General features: G+C 40.1%; 1 pseudogene; it reads right to left on the bottom strand.

The window, feature by feature from the left end:
• LOC134221037 (LIM/homeobox protein Lhx2-like) overlaps positions 1–19876 on the bottom strand; it is a 432488-nt pseudogene that overhangs the window by 330167 nt on the left and 82445 nt on the right.

Raw genomic sequence — 19876 nt, 5'->3', positions numbered from 1 at the left:
TACTCAATTGAATAGGGAATGATGGTGAACGCATGGTTGTTTGTTTATATTAGCAGATTGCACGAAAACCTTACGGTTGAGGTGAAAGAATCACAAATCGTTGAATATAAGTGATACTGAAGGGATTTTGCTCAATATTTTCATTGCAACTCAATATGTTGTAATAGTAATATTCGTTCAGAAATGTCCTACAAAATATTGTATGAGTTATTTTATGAGTTGGACCATTTTGCTCCGTGGGTGCGTTTTTCACTGCTCTTTCTTACATCAACAGTACAGCCAAAAGGAAATTTCAAAATTGGAAATATTTATTATTTGTTTAATTAATTTCATACCTGCCTTTGGTCTTATATCAAGCTAACATCACAAAACTTCGATATGAATGTGGATTTTTCTTATTTTGTTTCGATGCTGTGACCATGATGCTAAGAGCATTTTTTACAGTTTCTTGAGCGTATCAAAATGGTAATTCGTTATATGATTTTGATGCATCAATATAGAAAAGTTGCACAACGTCGAAGAACGCAAGTGCTATGACTAGAAGGTGAAGTCGCATACCATTACGGTACGGTAGCTATTTATACTCAGTGAGCAACTCTTCTGTACGATTAAATAAATAGCAAATGTGTTTGTCTTTCATTCATCGGATCAAATGCGATAATGGTGATTCTTTGCGTGCACCAACCGCCACCTCTTGGGTTCAACCACATCCGATAATTAAAATGCAAATTTGTTCGATCCTGTCCGCTGTAGTTAATTATAAATTGCAAAAGTCGAACACGGTGCAATTACTCACGGTCTTAACATCATCGACCCTGCAACGAAACGTACAACTCCTGCTGCTGGCGCAACGTCCAAGGGCCGGACGTTGTTAAGCAATCTATCCGTATAAATACGTTGTAGGGGTGAAGGGTTAATATGCGCCTCATATTTTGTTTTTATTGTGATATGCTAATTGAATTGAGATTAAATGTACTATCTATCAAAACATGTGCCTATTCTATTAATGATGGAAAAGGTTTCAAATTAGTTTTGTCGGTTGTACGAGGGAATGCCAAAAGTTGTGAAAATCATTTCAATGCTTGTTTATAAAAACAGCTGAGTTAATTTTGAAAATTAGTTCTTCTAAATCATTATTATTAGGAATTATTTCTCAAAGCAAATTCAAATTATAAGGGATTTTTCCGATATTCTCACATCCCCACCGTCCCTATTTTTTCTCATGTATATTTGGTAATTTTTGCATGAAGTGGAATAAAATTCCTGAAAACCTTTTTTACCTTTTTCACAATTTGGTTTTTCAAAAGTTTCAAGGCCTTTTGCCATTTTACACCATTATTCCCTACAATGGGACTCATTGGCTACAGTAGAGTGAAAATGCTTTCGATATCCTCGGTCTCGGCGTGATATGATACGGTTGTTGGGTTGGTAGCAGAGAAGCTCCATTCACATACTTACTGGTCGGTGGCCAACGGTTGGAATTGCTAAAGGAAGCCGCGTGTGGGTGCAAATCGTAGCGACGACGTCGATGTACAGTCCGGATAATTTCACTTACCTAGAACGTTAGAGGGCAGAGAAAATAATACTTTGGTGAGAGAGTGCGGATTGACAGTGATAAATGGATTCGATAAGTTGCAAAAGGCGATAATAATTGGTAACGGTCACATTATTTAAATTGAATTTTGTTGTACTGATTGAAAGAACTTCGTTTAGTTTTTGAACAAGGGAAGATCCATTCATTACGTAATGTAAAAAGTTGCTATTTTCAACCCTCCCTCTTCCCTATGTCGCACTTTTTGTAAGGAGCATCTGAAAATTTTGTATGGATCGTCACACTTCAGACAACCCCCCACCCCTACCTTCTCTATGCGTTCCATAATTTATGGATGTTCCCAAATTTGTTTTGCTATAGGATTCTCAATAACTTACTTGACAAAAGCTTTGTGATGCCCTACCCACATAAGATATACGAGAAAAATATTACATACAAAAGATCCTTTTTATCAATACTATCAGGGCAAGAAAAACATATGTACGACCAACATATTTTGCTCGTTTTGCCTTTTCGTACAACAAAGTTGTACCGAAAGGCTATACGATTACTGCAAAACAGAACTTTTGATAGAAGTCTCGGAAATCTATAGTGTTACATACCGATCGACTCAGCTCGACAAAATGAGGTGATGTTTGTATGTGTGTGTATGTGTTCTGGTTCCATTCGACTGCGAATCCTGTACCATTGGTTCCTATAGGCCTATTGGCCTAGAAAATTGGCCAGTTTGGGCTATGGGATTAGAAGTTATGGCCAAATTACTATTTTCTATGCCCAAAACAACGTAAAAAATACTCATTCGTATTTTTTTGCACGAGAAAGGCATCAACACCGCTAGGCGGATTAATCAGTTTTTTTTACAGATTTTGGGTACACTCACAAGCCTGAGCATCTGCATCATGCTAGTCCAGGATATTAACAACAATGGACTGATTTAAAAATTGGCCATTGAAAAAAAAAACTTTCGCTCTGAAACTAATATAATAATGCTATAACTATAATAATAATTATTATTGAAATCTATTTTCATTTATGTATAACTTCGTTAGTCTTCCATCAAAAGTTTGGTTTTGATGTGAGGATATAACCTTCCGGCCTTTCGATAAACCTTGATGTGCCGGCAAGTCAAAAAGCTTCTTGGTTATCGTAATCAGCAATTACATTATCATCCATTTGTCCAGTAAGTGTAATACCCTACAGCAAGTTAAACAGGAACTCCACCTTAATTCCAACCTAACGTATCGTTTAGAGGGCCCATGACAAAACAAGTGTCACAAACCGATTCAATTAGCATATGAGCACCTAGCTTCTCACTCCGCGGCAGCGGTTGGCAAAGTTGTTCCAATTAGTGCCATTGGTCACAAGGGGGAACGCTCCACCCGTTCCACGTCTCGATCCGGAAGCAAATTTTAAGCACATTTAAAAATTGTAACCATAGCAAAAACTAACTTTCTTCATTACGTCGTTTTAGCCATTCACAGATGTAGAGGCTTATCCTCGTACAAAACAGAATCATTTAGCCTCACCAACTGGCTTCTCCCTAGACCGGAGGGGGTCAAACAGAGGAGGGTTATTATTTGAGCTGTGTATACTTTTGCTGGTTTTCCATAGTCTCGTGAGTCAGTTGCCTCCTCAATACCCAGAATGTACCGCACTGATCGTATTTTCTCGCAGTTTTCCCTTACGAAGAGCGCCAACCCAGCCTAATAGGGCAGTCTAGTTGAGGAGAAAGGAAACAAAAAATAATGTTTCGGAGAATGTTGTATATTCTCCTATGTTGCGCGTTGTTCCTACCCAGCAGCAGTCTGCTGCTGCTGTTTTCTGCAGTTTTAATTGGATGGCGTGTCGTCGTAGTCATTAACTCGATGAGTAAACATTTGAATAGCATGGAGTAAATAAAAACTTTTTTACATACAAATTATTTTCCAACATTGTGCCTCGGGCCACCCAGAAAAACCCCGGTGGCTCGGGACGCAGTACAGCAATAATGGTTGACCCGTGTAATGGTCGAGTAGCACTCTCGGGTGGATCATGCGGAAAATTACATAATGCGTATTCATTCCGCATGAAATTCTGCCGTATTCGGCGAAGGAAAAAAAGTGGACAAAGTGTTACTTAAAACATTCAACTAGTTGTTAGTAATTTTTAATCAACGATGTGTTATAGCAGCATTGTATACGTTACAAACGTGTTTTTGTAATTATGTTGCAATTCAACTGTTTTTAATTTAATCAGTTTAGAAGTTAACTAAGAAGTTATTCTTACAGGCCAGTTTGTCTGCTGAAATAACTATTTTTAATATTATGTTAATGAATACATTCTGTGTCTTCTTTATTCTTACTTATTGGGTAGTTTGGTTGCAAAGAATATCATTAAATCTAGAAAGTATTAAAATATTTTTTTTTCGAAGAAGAGGCTGTTGAACGTTGTTTGACGTTGTTTATTCGTTAACAATATCGCATATCATGATTCCGAAATTAATACTCGCCAGTGACGTAAATCAGCGATTTACCAGCAGGAGGAAACACTTCTTACAGAAAGTTCATCTGAAAAATCAAATTAAATTTAACGGAAAATATTGTTGATAAATTCCATTTATTTTCATGGAAAATCCAGCAATTGAACTGGTATATATGTGAGTAAAAATAATATAATACGTATTAGGAATTAGTTCTGCAAAACTTGGTTTGATGCGTTTTAAGTAGCTAAAGGTGTGCTAAAGCTAAAGGTCCGAAAACCATAGGCGGTGGCGTTTGTCGGATTTTCAGCCGGCAGCGGCGGCGTTTTCGGCGTCACCTCGAAAGCCTAACCGGCGGTGGCGGCGGCGTGAATCGGCGTGGTAATGTTTTATTATTTAATTATTTAAATTTTTTTTATGCATTTTTATGGATATTTTCAAGACATTAACTATAAAATTTCACCGGAAAAGTCTGAGGAACTTCCCAACAACATTCTCTAAGCTTTACAAAATATTCATTTTCGTATTTTTCACAGGGAACAACTTTGAATTTCGAGAACTCTTTGTAATTTTCAAGGAAAGCTCTTTAGAGCTCGCTAGGCAAATTATTAGTGAAAAAATCTTCACAATTTCCGCGAGAAATTGATCCAAATTTCTACAGGAAAATGTTCAGAATATCCACTGGAAGTTTTTCGGAATTTCTGTTTAATAATTTTCGAAATATACACAGAAAATTCTGCGGCATATGCACGAAAACTTTAAGGAGTTTGCACGGAAAAATCCCTGGAATTGTCACGATATGTTCCGGAGTTTTCACGGAAAACTGTTTCCGCCGAAAACTGTTCGGAAGTTCCATAGGAAATTTAATGGAATTTGCATGTTTTGCCTGTAGGATCACTCCAAAACCGAACTTTTGATAGAAGGCACGGAGACCCATAGTGTTATGTACCAATCGACTCAGCTCAACGAATTGAGGTGATGTCTGTATGTGTGTGTGTAAAAAAAAAGTGAGACACACTTTTTTGTACTTAGCCTTATGCTTGCAACAGGTTGTATTTGACGCGGAATCCTTTCTTATTTTTTGTTATTGAAAATTGGCCCTTGGAAAAAAGAAATTTCAAAATCGATTTTTTTTCTTCAAAAACTGCTGCAATGCATTCAAATGAACGCAAATAAATGTGAATTGATGGAAATAGCTAAATCTATCGCCGTAAAGTGCAATATTGACCTCTCTTATGTGCTTTTCTTGTTACTCTTATGTTTTATAATAAACGAGATCAGCACCATCACCGCTAGGTGGATTATTCTTTTTGTTTTTTTTTCTACACGGATAAAATGTGTTAGAATAGACCGGATTCTGCAACAACAATAATATTTATTGCTGATACAACCACAAATAGTGTTGAATCACCATACTTCATTGGTTGAGTTATCGCTCGCATATATTTGATTTAACCATGCTTTCCAGCTATCACTGTCAAATAATACATCAAAACATCAATATTCATGGTAGTTTTTACTTACGAAATTGCTGCGAAACTACTTTATCGACAATAAGATGACATCAACAAAAGATGAAAAAGTGACAGCAACAGAATCGAACTAGCTACATGGCGAGTGAGAGTCATCCAACTTACTTCTGCTCCATGCTTACTTCGTGTAGACCGAATGATTTACGTTGATCAGTTTATACAATTTTTCCGTATTATAAAATGAATTGTAACGCGATGTGGATTTTTTGGAATAATTTTATTGGATTTGCTTAAAGCTTCAGACGTTTTTTTTAAGCAAAATCATTTGTAAATATATTATGAAATTAAATTATTATTTTTAATTAATAAATAGCTTTGACGTTTTTATCCTTTTAAGTAAAATATCATTGAAATGAGTTGAAGCTTAATTATTAGTAATAAATTATTTTTTGCTTTATTTTTTGTTGTTGTAACTATTAGATTATTTGAATTTAATTAGCTTTGGACGTTTTTCTCTTTTTAAGCAAAATAATGCTTGAATTCGTCAAGTCGGCTTGACGATTCACAGTCCAAAGCGAGACCATAATATTATCAGTATTTGCCCGACTATTTGACTGTCTTGGGTGAGGAAATATTTCGAGCGGTTTGCGTCTCGGCTAAGCAAAGTGGTATACTGTTTCAGTGAGTGCATTAATGGAAAAGATATTTTAGTTACTAGATAAAGATTGTCGCTACTGTTCCCTTTGTTCTGCTGTCCGAAACATGTGTGGTACATACCTGTCAAATCGCATGGATTTTCCTTCTTTGACATTTAGCTCCCCTATCCTCGCCAGCAAAAGATGTTCCGGACAGCGACGACAGCGACAATCTTTATCTAGTAACTAAAATATCTTTTAGTAATGGCTCCTGAAACTAGATAGCTCTTTTTCAACCATTTGCTTGATCCTGGGAAGGCGCCAAATTGATATCGCCATTTGAATCTGTGTACATAACCAGTAATTGTCCTTCAAGGTTTCTTGAAGGTAGAAATCCTTAAGCTCGTTCATTTTCGCTCGCACTAGAGGAAGAGAAGTATCGCGGTTTCCAAGTTCCGAAGAATTTAAAGTATTTCTACAAAAGTGAAACGTGTTCCTTCAAAGTTTGCAGAAGGTAATAATTGAGAACAGTGGTGTAAAGTGAAGTGCTTGAAACAGAATCTTTTGGTGTCTTCCAGATAGCTGCTTATTTCGGTCAGTGCGCCTGACACTTTCGCGATTCTCTCCATTTGTCGGAGTAGATATAGAGACAGAAAAAGGTAATTTAGATTTATGACTTTAATTTTGCACACGACTAACGTTCGCCATTCGCGTTGGACTTCCAGCGCGTAGGCGCTTTTTTTTGTACGGGCTGGAATTTTGTGACGACCAGCGGAGTCGAATTGGGGTTCCATCCATTTTGCTGTGGATCGCGGTGCGACCAAAATTGAGCTTTGGGTGTCCGCTAAGGCCCGCCTTTCGGGGTAGTTAAACGGAGGGGAGTGCAGTTCGTGAGATAGTCGAGCGAAATTCACCCGACAGTCGCCAAAAACTGTTGAAAAGACCACCATTACGTTACACCCCCCTGGTGGTCAGGTGTCGAGAGCGCGGTTCCCGTACGTCACCAATTATCGTACGCTGAACCGAACCCGAACCGAGAATTAGTAGCATTCTTTTAGTCCTCGCCCGGTGAATCGGAAAGGTACGTGGGTAAAGTGGGCTACTAGTTCGAGGGAACGGTTATTCCGGACGCTCTCGGGAAGTTAAAATCGGAAGCTTTCCGTCCAGCCGCCACTCCCTCCGCACCTTTAGTTCGGCCATTTTCACCCAAGCTCACGCCGCCATCGTGTGGAGCATCGAACGCCCACTGGCAAGTCGCCGGTACTACGACGCCATCGCGACAACTGCGTCACCAGCAACGAACCTTCGTCTTCGGAAGAACCTTCGTCTTCGGCACACCGCCGGAAGAACCTCCGTCTTCGGCACACCGCCGGAAAACCTTCGTCTTCGGCGTCCCGCCGGAAAACATCGTCTTCGGCACTCTGCCGGAAAGCCCTCCGTCTTCGGCACCCGCCAGAACCCGTCATCGCTACCAAAAATCCTGCGCAGGTACGTGGAAACTTGTATAATCATGGCCATGAATTAGTTTCCCCCTAGCTAGTACTTAAATCCCGTCCAACCCGAATGAAGTCGTGATAATAAATTTGTTGAATTTGAAGCTCTGAGAGTCAATTGATTTTGTTTCGGCAGTTCCGTGAGAACCTGCTGTTCTCTTTTACGTTTCCGTTATTTCGTTGGTAGATTGTATCTCAGACTTCGATTCCTCTTTTGATTTTGCGTTTATTGTTGAGCGAGCTTAAGTGATTACAAGGGTAATCAGGGCAAGGGATTTTAGGGTGGTTTTCCAGGTAACAGCGGGTGATTTTGAAAATTCAGCCAGCAACCGTTCGAGGATTTCCCCTGAGGAATTGTCTCAAAAATAGTCGGGCAAGTCAACAGACTGGGGGTCTCTCGTACGCGAGAGTGGCGCTAAAGCCACCGAAGTTTAAATAATTCCCTCAGACGATTTGCGAACGGTTACAGAATGTTGAAAGAACGATATTATTATTGTTTCAGTCATACGATGCCCAGTCAACATTTTGGTACCTACAAATCTTGATATAGGATATTATATAAGAACCAACTAAATCGTATATAATGCACAGATTGGCTATATACGTACCAAAGTGGAGGCGATATAGGTACATACGAGTTTGATTTCACGATTTTTTCCGACATCATACGAACAGTATTACGATTAAAAATTAAAATAAAAAAAAATCTACCTACATCAAGACTCGAACATGCGACCTTTGGATCTGCAGGCGGATACTCTATCACTGCACCATACTGCACATCTTCAAGAGAGTCGGATTTTTATCCAACATAAACTATACAATTTATATCTTTACAACTGCGTGAAACTTCTGCAAGCCATGTGGACTGAAGTGGTTTCGATTGTATTACGATTCACATAGACATTCATTCGCACTGATATAGGATATTGCAAGGAATATAAGTCATTATGAGTTTTTATTCACACAATTACGATTGATTTTCACTATGGTAAAAATTATCGTATATGATACATTCTATACAACATTTGTCGACAATAATCTGATAAAGTTTGATATGCAGTGCGATTTAGATTTTTAATGGACTTAAATGCGACTTTATTTGCTGTTTGTTATTCGATATGTGGTTTACTGGGTGCAGGATGGATACAACAATAAAGTTTGTTTGAATAAAGCAGTGAATCAGCGTTAAAACAACAAATTTGAAGATTGAAACAACAATTTCATCGTCGTTTGATGCAACAAATGAAATAGTCGCAATGTAACAGATGTAATAGCCGAAAATCATTCGATAGAAATATATTTCGTGCGAAACGGTTATAAATGGAAAACGATTCGATAAAAAAAATCATTTGACCAAAGCGACAATTGGCCGGGAAAGCCGTTGTTTGGCCGGAATGGTCGTTTGGCCTAATGAGTCAACAGGCCGAAAATGCCGTTCGGTCGTAATGATCGTATGACAGTATGGGCAATTGGCCGAATGGATCATACGACCAAATGGCCTTTCAGCTAGACGGCCATTTCGGCCAAATGAAGTTTTCGGCCAAAGGACCGTTTCGACAAACGGTATTTTCGGTCAAATAACCTATTTGGCCAAACAACTTCTTCGACCAAATGACCAGTTCGGCTGAACGATATTTTCGGCTGTTATAACTATTTCGACTAAATGACATTTTCGGCCAGATGGGTGTTATGATTTATTCGACCAAATGTCCTTTCCTGTCTTTTGGTCGAAAGTCATTCGACGAAAAGCGATTTGTTCGAATGCCGCTTGGCCGAATAACGCGGTAAGCCGAATTCCATTTGGTGGAATTGAACGTTTGTCCGAAACGGTTGTAGATGATGATGATGATGATGATGATGATGATGATGATGATACTACCATCTATTGTAGCAAGGCACCTGCCGATAGCACTGGCCATATCTGACAAACGATTTGATCATGATTATATTATTGTTTGTATTTCATCAAACTCCTGTATGAAGGGCCAAAATGGGTGGGGTGGTTCCATAAGCAGAGACACTTATGCGAATCCACGGGATGAATAGAGAATCTCCTTCCAGAAGAAAGTTCGTACATACAATAATATAGCTTAGCCCTCGTCTCCCAGATTGACCCAATAGATGGGGAGAAGAGCCCGCCCTTTATCCACGAAATGTTAACAATAGGAAGTTGGCAATTCCACTCTTCCCATCCAAATCGCTTCAATAATGTGCCCTGATGGTTTGTTTTGAATATATAGTCATTTTGAATATATAGTTTCAATATACACAGGATTTTGTTTTTACACGATTTTTTTTCGCTCGTATTTTTGATCGTGTGACTTCAATTTGCCACCAATCTCTTCGCAACATGTTTCAAAAAATCCAGAATAAATCAAAGAAAAATCACATGACAATTAATATACGTTAAACATTTAGGATGAGTGAAAAATTGAGAAAATGTAAATCGTGTAAAAATAAAATCCAGTGTACGTTAATATTAAATATAATGGAATTTTCTCACCAAATTTCAAATCGTTTGACCTGGTTTGACCACAAGATCCCTTCTTCAATATCAGTTTTGTGATTAACTGTTGTCTTCAGAGATGGGAAAACCAATTGTCCTTCGAGGAATATCTTTGATAAAATCAGCATATAGATTTTGCTTCAATTGAAATAGACACTGAAGACGACCACACAGTTGTGGTCGAAATACGTATCTGCAAAGATAACGAAAATCAACTGGTGGAATTAAATGGACAGTACTTAATTCGTCTTAGACGGTTTACTTTATTGTACCTTATACGGAACATGCAGGGGACTGTCAAAAATAAAATACTGCTCAGCAGAGCTCAAAGTGTTTTGCAACATATCAGAAACATTGTCGTAACAGCAATGAACCGAAGTGTTATTAATTCTGCAACTTATCTGTTTTGTTTCTGATATGAAACACATCGAATTTTAAACCACCCAAGAAGTCAGATTGGTAGAATATTGCGACCCCACTTAAACGGAAATGAAACATTGTGTTTTTCTGAAACTGGGAAGTGGCTTTAATGTGACTCGATGTATTGCCAGTGTCTTCAATGCAATTTCTTAGGAACAAACACCTATTTGAAAGATGTTGCGCGTGCTGCTTGGGGTAGTAGCGGACACCATCCTTCATAACCGGTACCAAATAGTTTTTCATGAAAAGTTCCTAGTTTTGAGTCCAACTCCGTGGTACTTATGAGGGTGTCGCTAAGTCGGTGGCCTCTCGTTAAGTAAGTACTACATCAACACTTCCTTCCTCTCCCTAGTTACGGTGAAGATGGGCGTGGCCAGGAGTAGTAATCCTCATGCTTTTGTTATTTTTGTTTAAGACTGGAATCAAGGACCACTCCCCTTCTTGATTTCTGATAGCATTCTAGATAAGGATCTCAAAAGTAAAACATGAGTATCACTAGTGTCCAATCTACGAATTACACCGTAACAATGCTAATGCTAATGCTAAAAAATTCCTAATTTTGAGAAAGCCCACGTTAGATGTCTTTCGCCATACAAATTTCTGGCGGTTAACTCATGCTGGCTATTTGCGCATATACGATAGCGCCTGGATGTGGAGGCGGCGGGTAGAAAATCAGCCACTGCCAATAATTCATTGAATTTTACTGAAAACTTTTATTCATCAACTAATCGGAGCATGGACAAAATTTTGACTTTGTTAAACATTTTACGTAGCGTAATGTATGTTAATATTCAGTTTATTTTCTTGAGTTAAAAATAAAGCAATTTGGTATTTTCATAGCCTGAGGCAATATCATCGAAGCTGTTTGCTGTTGACCTATAAACCTGTATTGACCTATGAAGTGAGGAATTTAACAAATCATGATGGTGCTTTAACATCGTAACGATGTGAACTTGACAGCTTCCCTGAGTATAACAAAAACTTGCCATGATGAAAAGCGTTTCCTGTCATCTGATGCTTATCAACGGGCCACATGTAGTATATATTCTGAAATCCTTCACGGGCCGCAGCAAAAGGCTTCGAGGGCCGCATGCGGCCCGCGGGCCGCACTTTGGGGATCACTGCTCTAGACCTTTAATGTCGTTTCAAAGTTCATCAGAATAGAACTCTTACATATGAAATACTTTTGTCTTTACCCAGGAGATGTATTAATATTATATATCTTCTTCTTCTTCTTATTGGCATTACATCCCCACACTGGGACAGAGCCGCCTCGCAGCTTAGTGTTCATTAAGCACTTCCACAGTTATTAACTGCGAGGTTTCTAAGCCAGGTTACCATTTTTGCATTCGTATATCATGAGGCTAACACGATGATACTTTTATGCCCAGGGAAGTCGAGACAATTTCCAATCCGAAAATTGCCTAGACCGGCACCGGGAATCGAACCCAGTCACCCTCAGCATGGTCTTGCTTTGTAGCCGCGCGTCTTACCGCACGGCTAAGGAGGGCACCGTATGTATTATTTAAATTTCTTATAATAGATTTTTATACAAAAATTCCTAATCTTCATTTTCTTCATTATACCTACCATTATATTCAAAATTTCAAAATTTCTGTTTTATTATTATAATATTATATTAAAAATAATAAATATTATAATATTTTTTTCCACTTTTTGGGTGCGCTTTCTGTACACCGGGCAATCTTGCAAATCATGGGCAGGAGCCATACCGCAATAAGCACATTTTGTGGCTTGTTGCTGGCAGGATTCCTCCCGATGTCTTTCGAAACATTTACTTCAACGTGGTTTGTTGTCACAAAACTCGGCTGTGTGACCAAGTTGTTTGCAATTGGTACAATTAAATACCCTTGGTACAAAAAGACGCACCGGAAACAACATATTCTCTGAATCGACATATTTTGGGAGAATCGAACCGGCAAACGTCACCCGAAGCGAGCCTGACTTAGAATATACCTTTTTGCCATCTACCATGGTTGCTGAATGCAATTCCTTGCAATCTAGAATATCCACTGTAAACTCCATTGCACTATGGTCCAGGTTACTGATTTACGCGGAAAGATGAATTTTACGCCAAAACTATATTTTTTAGAAAAAACTGTTGTTCCACAAAATTGTTTGAAATAGTAAGGCCATCATTATGGTGCCTTATCATATAAAAAAAAATATTTTTTTTATTTCTCAAAATATTGACATGATATGTCCTACAAAGCTGTAGCGCAGCTTATTCCAATCAATTTAGCTAAAAAAAAATTTCTGTAGCTCGTAAGTTGGCTGATTTAGAATAATTTTACCTAATTAGATTAGGGTGTACCTCAAAAAAACAGTATTTTTAATCAATTTTTTTTGTTTTGAATTTTTTGAAAAAGTCGTCTTCAGGTTACTTTTAGAGCTCAAAAAATGCAACTTTTGAATGGTAAATATGCTCAATATCTGTTTACGATCAAAAGGTAGCAGCAGAAACAAAAGCCTGCTTCACTGGCGTCGCCAGGAGCAGCTACTTCGCTCGCCGACAGTGATCGCCTTGGATCCGTAGGTAGGCACCACACAATAGACTAGAACTACCGAACAAAACCCGCGATGAGACATAGCACACACGTCTGGCTCGTTCGAACTATCGGCACGGAATGGCAATTAACTTTGATTGAACCGAAATTTTAAACGATGGCGCGCCGATGCAGATTAGAGGGTGACTGCGCACACCTATATCAGCACCACACGTTTGCTTTGTGAGGTCCTGCTGCGGAAACATGCAACTTTTTATAGATACTACAGTAACACAATCGTAGTAAGACAACGAAAGACCTTCGTCGGCCTTCGCAACTTAGCGGCCACTGAATGAGCCATATTAAAAAAAAATAATATCGGCCACTTTTCTAAGAATAAAGGTCTAAATAAAGGCTAAGAATAAGAGGCATGGACAAGGCTTTGAAAAAAGCAACATTCCTCCGTTCCTCTCCGTTTCGCAGTCACATGACAGATCATAGCAGCCATTGCAGAAGACACACAATCGCAGTTAGTTATTTCCAGATTCCTCAAGAAAAAGTGCAAGCAATGTAATTTCTACATGCAATTTTGCAAAGCCTAGTCCTTAATACTTATTCCACTTGTGTTGTCTGCACGTTCAATAAATTCACCGACTGTTCCACCTGCTCAATTAGACAGCAGATTTCAGTAGAGGCCATTGAGCATATAGATGCATGGTATCGATGGTTAAGTGGCAGACTTGCTTGCCTTCATCCTTTGAGTTAAATCCCAATCGCCGTCGTTTGCATGTTATAAGATGAAAACTGTCGACCTTCACTAAAATTTCAAGTAAAAACGCAGATTCTTGTCTTGTTTATGGGTCCTATATGAGTTTAGCAGTGGAGTTGTCTTTTTTCCATCGGGGGTTGGAACTATCCAACGGATCATGAAATCAGAATAAAAAAAACAATTTTATCCTTTTTACCATCAGGTTTATCATCCGGGATTCGCATATTTCGCCTGCGTTATGCGAGCTTTTGTATGATTGTTTTTAATTGGTTCTATTGACTTTATCCCATATTTCATGGCTAAAGTGAGCTAAGCGTTTCGATAAAGGAACGTACGTATTTAATATTTCTAGAGCATATACCCTTCTACGACATATTTTCGACATGGTTATAATCAATCTAGCATTATTTTGTTAATAGATGTGTAAGGAGTCGACTGCGATTGAGATTATGTAGACAGTTCTCGGCTTTTAGTCTATATAAGGATCGTAAACGGATATCCGTTCTAAACCTGGTAAACTTAATTAGACTGAAAGCCGAGAACTGTCTACATTTGTTATTAAATTCAGTGCTAATGTTTTTCATCTTTATATATGCGTTAGCTATCATCACATATTGTCATAATCCAAATCTTTCACTAACAGATTAGCTCACGAATACTCTTCATTCCAATACCTGCTGTCTTCGTACTTGTTTTAAACCTCTAATTGGTTTTATTTTCTTTTTCAATTTAGACCGCTCTAGAACTAGATACTGCATGGCCCAATCAAGGATAAACATTGGCTATACATAAGGACATTACACGTGTACTGATAGATGCCAACGCCAGTCATTGCCTGAATGCAGATTACAATCTTTTCTGCATATCATCCAGAATTTCTATAGAAACATTAAATAAATAATCCCGGCGATATTAAAAACATGCGCATCTACTTGAGAACTTTTCCTTCTCCACAAGTTGGCTTCATGATGGGAGCTGATTTTCCTCTTCCTCAGGACCCCACAAGAAGATTCCCACATATGTATGCAATCTACTTACTAATATATTTTACTTTCATCCGAAAACTAATAATAGAAAGAATGGAGCCACATTCCTCTTCACTTTGTGCGAAATCTTATTTTTTTTTGCTGTTTCCTTCTGATTTTCATGTTTGTGTGGGTGCACACACGTATGGGAAATAGGTGGTACGAATAAAACTACTTGCCCCTTCTAAGGAAAGGGTGATAAAATGAAAATCTTTTCTGCTCTTTCCGTCACCTCCGCCCTTCTCGAGCCGGCATCTTCGACGAGGCTCCCAGTTTCTCCAAAGTGGCGGAGAGAAAATTGAAAATGGAAAAATATTAAATTGATTTCCCCTCGCTGGCACACATTCACATACCGGCGTGGAGGTCGGGTGGCATCGCTGGTGGCAGCTTTTCCGTCGGTCTCGTGCTGTCATACACATTCGAAAACTGTCCATGTGTGTATTGCAGTAGGGATTCCACTAGGAAACAGTGAAATTCAGATTTTCTGGAGAAATCGAGTGAAAACGCTTAATTTCTGGATTCATTCCTATTTCAATAAAGAAATACAGTGAAGAAAAGTGCCCACCTTAGAATTAGCTTCCATCAAAAGTGAGCATCCCTACAGCACGAGCCAATTTGGCTAAGATCTTTTTGAACTCCCTACTGGTCAACTGGTGGGTGGGTGGCTGCCGGCTGCCTGCTAGGAAAATGGATTGAAAAAAGCAAGCAAGCTGGAAGGTGAATCAGATACGCTACAGTAGATTGGATGGACAATAGAGCGATATTGAAAACGAGATGACGCGAGAGGTCAGCAAGAAGCAACCAACGAATGAACGGTTTTATGCGGCTGGCTAGGCGGCGGCGACGACGGCGGTGCAGGACGTATGGCCGGATCATGTGTAGCAGCAGAAAGCTTTCTTGGTCCACGTGCTGAAGAGGCAGGAAGCGTAGCAACATTCGATAGAGCGGGATATGCAAATAGCGATGCAGCAATGTCTCGGTCTAGCCGCGTGAATGGAGACGACATAGGATATTGGATTGTCGTGAGTGGGAATAAATCCGATGTTCACCACGTGATGCGTAGTTTGAAGGATAATCTTATGTTGAGCCATGAAATGACAATCTCTTGCATTTTTTTTCAAATCTGAACCGTAACTTGTCGGTTTTTATTGATTGTTTGCAAATTTTTTGACGTTTTTGAATTTCCGGGTATTTTCAGTCTGGGATATTTGGTTTGGACATTTCTGGATATAGCTTTTGAAATTTGAAATAGCTGTTGCTCATGTTCACATTAATAATTTTCTTTGAGAATGAAATTTGGTGAGCCCAAAGTGATAAGTAATGTTCAACGAAAGGGCGTTTTTAAGTATACTTAAGTGATGATGATGATGATGATGGTCCCGCCACATACCCCTACAAAGGTTTGAGCTAGACGATTTATCTTTAAGATAATTAATAATGATCAATTTTAATCAGATTTGGCAAGCAATAAACGATCCGATTATTTCCACAGATATAAATAACATTAACATATAACATCGCTATAGTACAGCAAAAACATAAGTTAGTAGAAAGAAACAGTTGAATTCCACCACAGAGTTTTGCAAGCATCATCAGTGGTACAGCGAGCCCGATTAAGTTACAAAACTTGTGATACCTCTCGCATGATGCCAAAAGTTTCGTCAAGAAGCGCGTACTCAAACTATTCTCGTTAGTACCAATCAATTTAATTTACTCGAAAAAATTCAAAACTTGTGTTACCTCTCCGTAGATACCAAAAGTCTCGATAAAATCGCGTTCTATCTGAGAGCTCACTACTTTCCATAGTATCCTTCAAACAGTTCCAAATGTTTCAAGTATTGATCATAAAATCGTAAAAAGTCATTTATACCTGTTTTCGCGCGCGATTCTCAAACATTTGTAGACTACACAAAAGAATGTAAAAATACAAGTCAATAAATAAAATACCATCATCATCATCGAGGCGAACAAAAATAGTCTATAAGCGCCCTAATGAAATAAAAAAATCATTTACATTGTTCAAGAAAAGATATCCGTTATCACAAACTTCGTCAAGATACACAATTAGTCAATACCAAAAACTTAAATATATGACTGTTTAAAAAACAGCTTTTACGTGTGAAATACAAAGTCTCTTGAACTGTGACAGTGTCCTTGCACGCTTGATGTGTGTAGGCATCGAATTGAATACGTTTATTCCTTTATAAAACAATGAATTTTGTGAAGCTCCATACAAAAATAAGGTGTTCTTATTTCATCCGCGTTTCTAGTATTATATCTATGAATGTCACTTCCTCTTTCAATTCGATTACACAAATATCAGGGCAGCAATCCATTTATTATTTTGAAAATGAACACCATAGTTAAATAAACAATTCTTTGCTTCACTGATAACCATTGTAAAGCGTCCAACAAAAAGGTGGAGGAAGTGAATCTATTACATCTCAAAATCAAGCGCATAACTTTATTTTGCAAACGCTGTAACCTCGATATTTGTGTTTCATTGGCCAGAAATAAAATGGAGGCGCAAAAGTCCAGGTGAGGAGAGATGATTGATTTGTACAACTGTATTTTACTCGCAACAGTTAATTCGTTTTTTAATCGACATAAAATTCCATACTTCTTGGCTATTTTCTTGATGACATTGTTGATTTCATTTTTTTCATTTCATTTATTTAGTTAACATCTAAACAGATAACACTGAATCAACAATTTGACGCCACAATGCACGGTTCGAGGCCGCATCTCTCCATCCTCGGATACGCCCCACACTCGCCAAGTCGTTCTGCACCTGGTCTGCCCATCTCGCTCGCTGCGCTCCACGCCGTCTCGTACCTGCCGGATCGGAAGCGAACACCATCTTTGCAGGGTTGCTGTCCGGCATTCTTGCAACATGTCCTGCCCATCGTACCCTTCCGGCTTTAGCTACCTTCTGGATACTGGGTTCGCCGTAGAGTTGGGCGAGCTCATGGTTCATTCTTCGCCGCCACACACCGTCTTCTTGCACACCGCCAAAGATGGTCCTAAGCACCCGTCTCTCGAATACTCCGAGTGCTTGCAAGTCCTCCTCGAGCATTGTCCATGTTTCATGTCCGTAGAGGACTACCGGTCTTATTAACGTCTTGTACATGACACATTTGGTGCGGTGGCGAATCTTTTCGACCGCAGTTTCTTCTGGAGCCCGTAGTAGGCCCGACTTCCACAGATGATGCGCCTTCGTATTTCACGACTAACGTTGTTGTCAGCCGTTAGCAAGGATCCGAGGTAGACGAATTCCTCGACCACCTCGAAGGTATCCCCGTCTATCGTAACACTGCTTCCCAGGCGGGCCCTGTCGCGCTCGGTTCCGCCCACAAGCATGTACTTTGTCTTTGACGCATTCACCACCAGTCCAACTTTTGTTGCTTCACGTTTCAGGCGGGTGTACAGTTCTGCCACCTTTGCAAATGTTCGGCCGACAATGTCCATGTCATCCGCGAAGCAAATAAATTGACTGGATCTGTTGAAAATCGTACCCCGGCTGTTACACCCGGCTCTCCGCATGACACCTTCTAGCGCAATGTTGAACAACAGGCACGAAAGTCCATCACCTTGTCTTAGTCCCCGGCGCGATTCGAACGAACTGGAGTGTTCGCCCGAAATCTTCACACAGTTTTGCACACCATCCACCGTTGCTTTGATCAGTCTGGTAAGCTTCCCAGGGAAGCTGTTCTCGTCCATAATTTTCCATAGCTCTACGCGGTCTATACTGTCGTATGCCGCCTTGAAATCAACGAACAGATGGTGCGTTGGGACCTGGTATTCACGGCATTTTTGAAGGATTTGCCGTACAGTAAAGATCTGGTCCGTTGTCGAGCGGCTGTCAACGAAGCCGGCTTGATAACTTCCCACGAACTCGTTCACTAATGGTGACATACGACGGAAGATGATCTGGGATATCACTTTGTAGGCGGCATTAAGGATGGTGATCGCTCAAAAGTTCTCACACTCCAGTTTGTCGCCTTTCTTGTAGATGGGGCATATAACCCCTTCCTTCCACTCCTCCGGTAGCTGTTCGGTTTCCCAGATTCTGACTATCAGTATGTGCAGGCAAGTGGCCAGCTTTTCCGGGCCCATCTTGATGAGCTCAGCTTCGATACCATCCTTACCAGCTGCTTTATTGGTCTTTAGCTGTTGAATGGCATCCTTAACTTCCCTCAAGGTGGGGGCTGGTTGGCTTCCATCGTCCGCTGAACTGACGTAGTCATCTCCTCCGCTGCCTTGACTTTCACTGCCTGTACTCTCAGCGCCATTCAGATGTTCCTCGTAGTGCTGCTTCCACCTTTCGATCACCACACGTTCGTCCGTCAAGATGCTCCCATCCTTATCCCGGCACATTTCGGCTCGCGGCACGAAGCCTTTGCGGGATGCGTTGAGCTTCTGATAGAACTTGCGTGTATCTTGAGAACGGCACAGCTGTTCCATCTCCTCGCACTCCGCTTCTTCCAGGCGGCGTTTCTTCTCCTGAAAAAGGCGGGTCTGCTGTCTCCGCTTCCGTCTATAACGTTCCACGTTCTGCCGTGTACCTTGCTGCAGCGCGACCGCCCGCGCTGCGTCCTTCTCCTCCAGAATCTGTCTGCACTCTTCGTCGAACCAATCGTTCCGTCGACTTCGACCCATATACCCGACGTTGTTCTCCGCTGCGTCGTTAATGGCTGCTTTAACTGTACTCCAGCAGTCCTCAAGAGGGGCCCCATCGAGCTCACCCTCTTCCGGCAACGCTGCCTCGAGATGCTGCGCGTATGCAGTGGCGACATCAGGTTGCTTCAGTCGCTCTAGGTAGTACCGCGGCGGTCGTCGGTACCGAACATTGTTGATGACGGATAGTTTTGGGCGCAGTTTAACCATCACCAGATAGTGGTCCGAGTCGATGTTAGCGCCACGATATGTCCTGACGTCGATAATGTCGGAGAAGTGCCGTCCATCAATCAGAACGTGGTCGATTTGTGATTCTGTCTGCAGTGGTGATCTCCAGGTGTACCGATACGGGAGGCTGT

The sequence above is a fragment of the Armigeres subalbatus genome, chromosome 3 (assembly GCF_024139115.2).
Source record: "Armigeres subalbatus isolate Guangzhou_Male chromosome 3, GZ_Asu_2, whole genome shotgun sequence".
NCBI lineage: Eukaryota > Metazoa > Arthropoda > Insecta > Diptera > Culicidae > Armigeres > Armigeres subalbatus.
The sequence above is the reverse complement of the archived record's forward strand: the minus strand, read 5'-3'. Positions and strand labels throughout refer to the sequence as shown.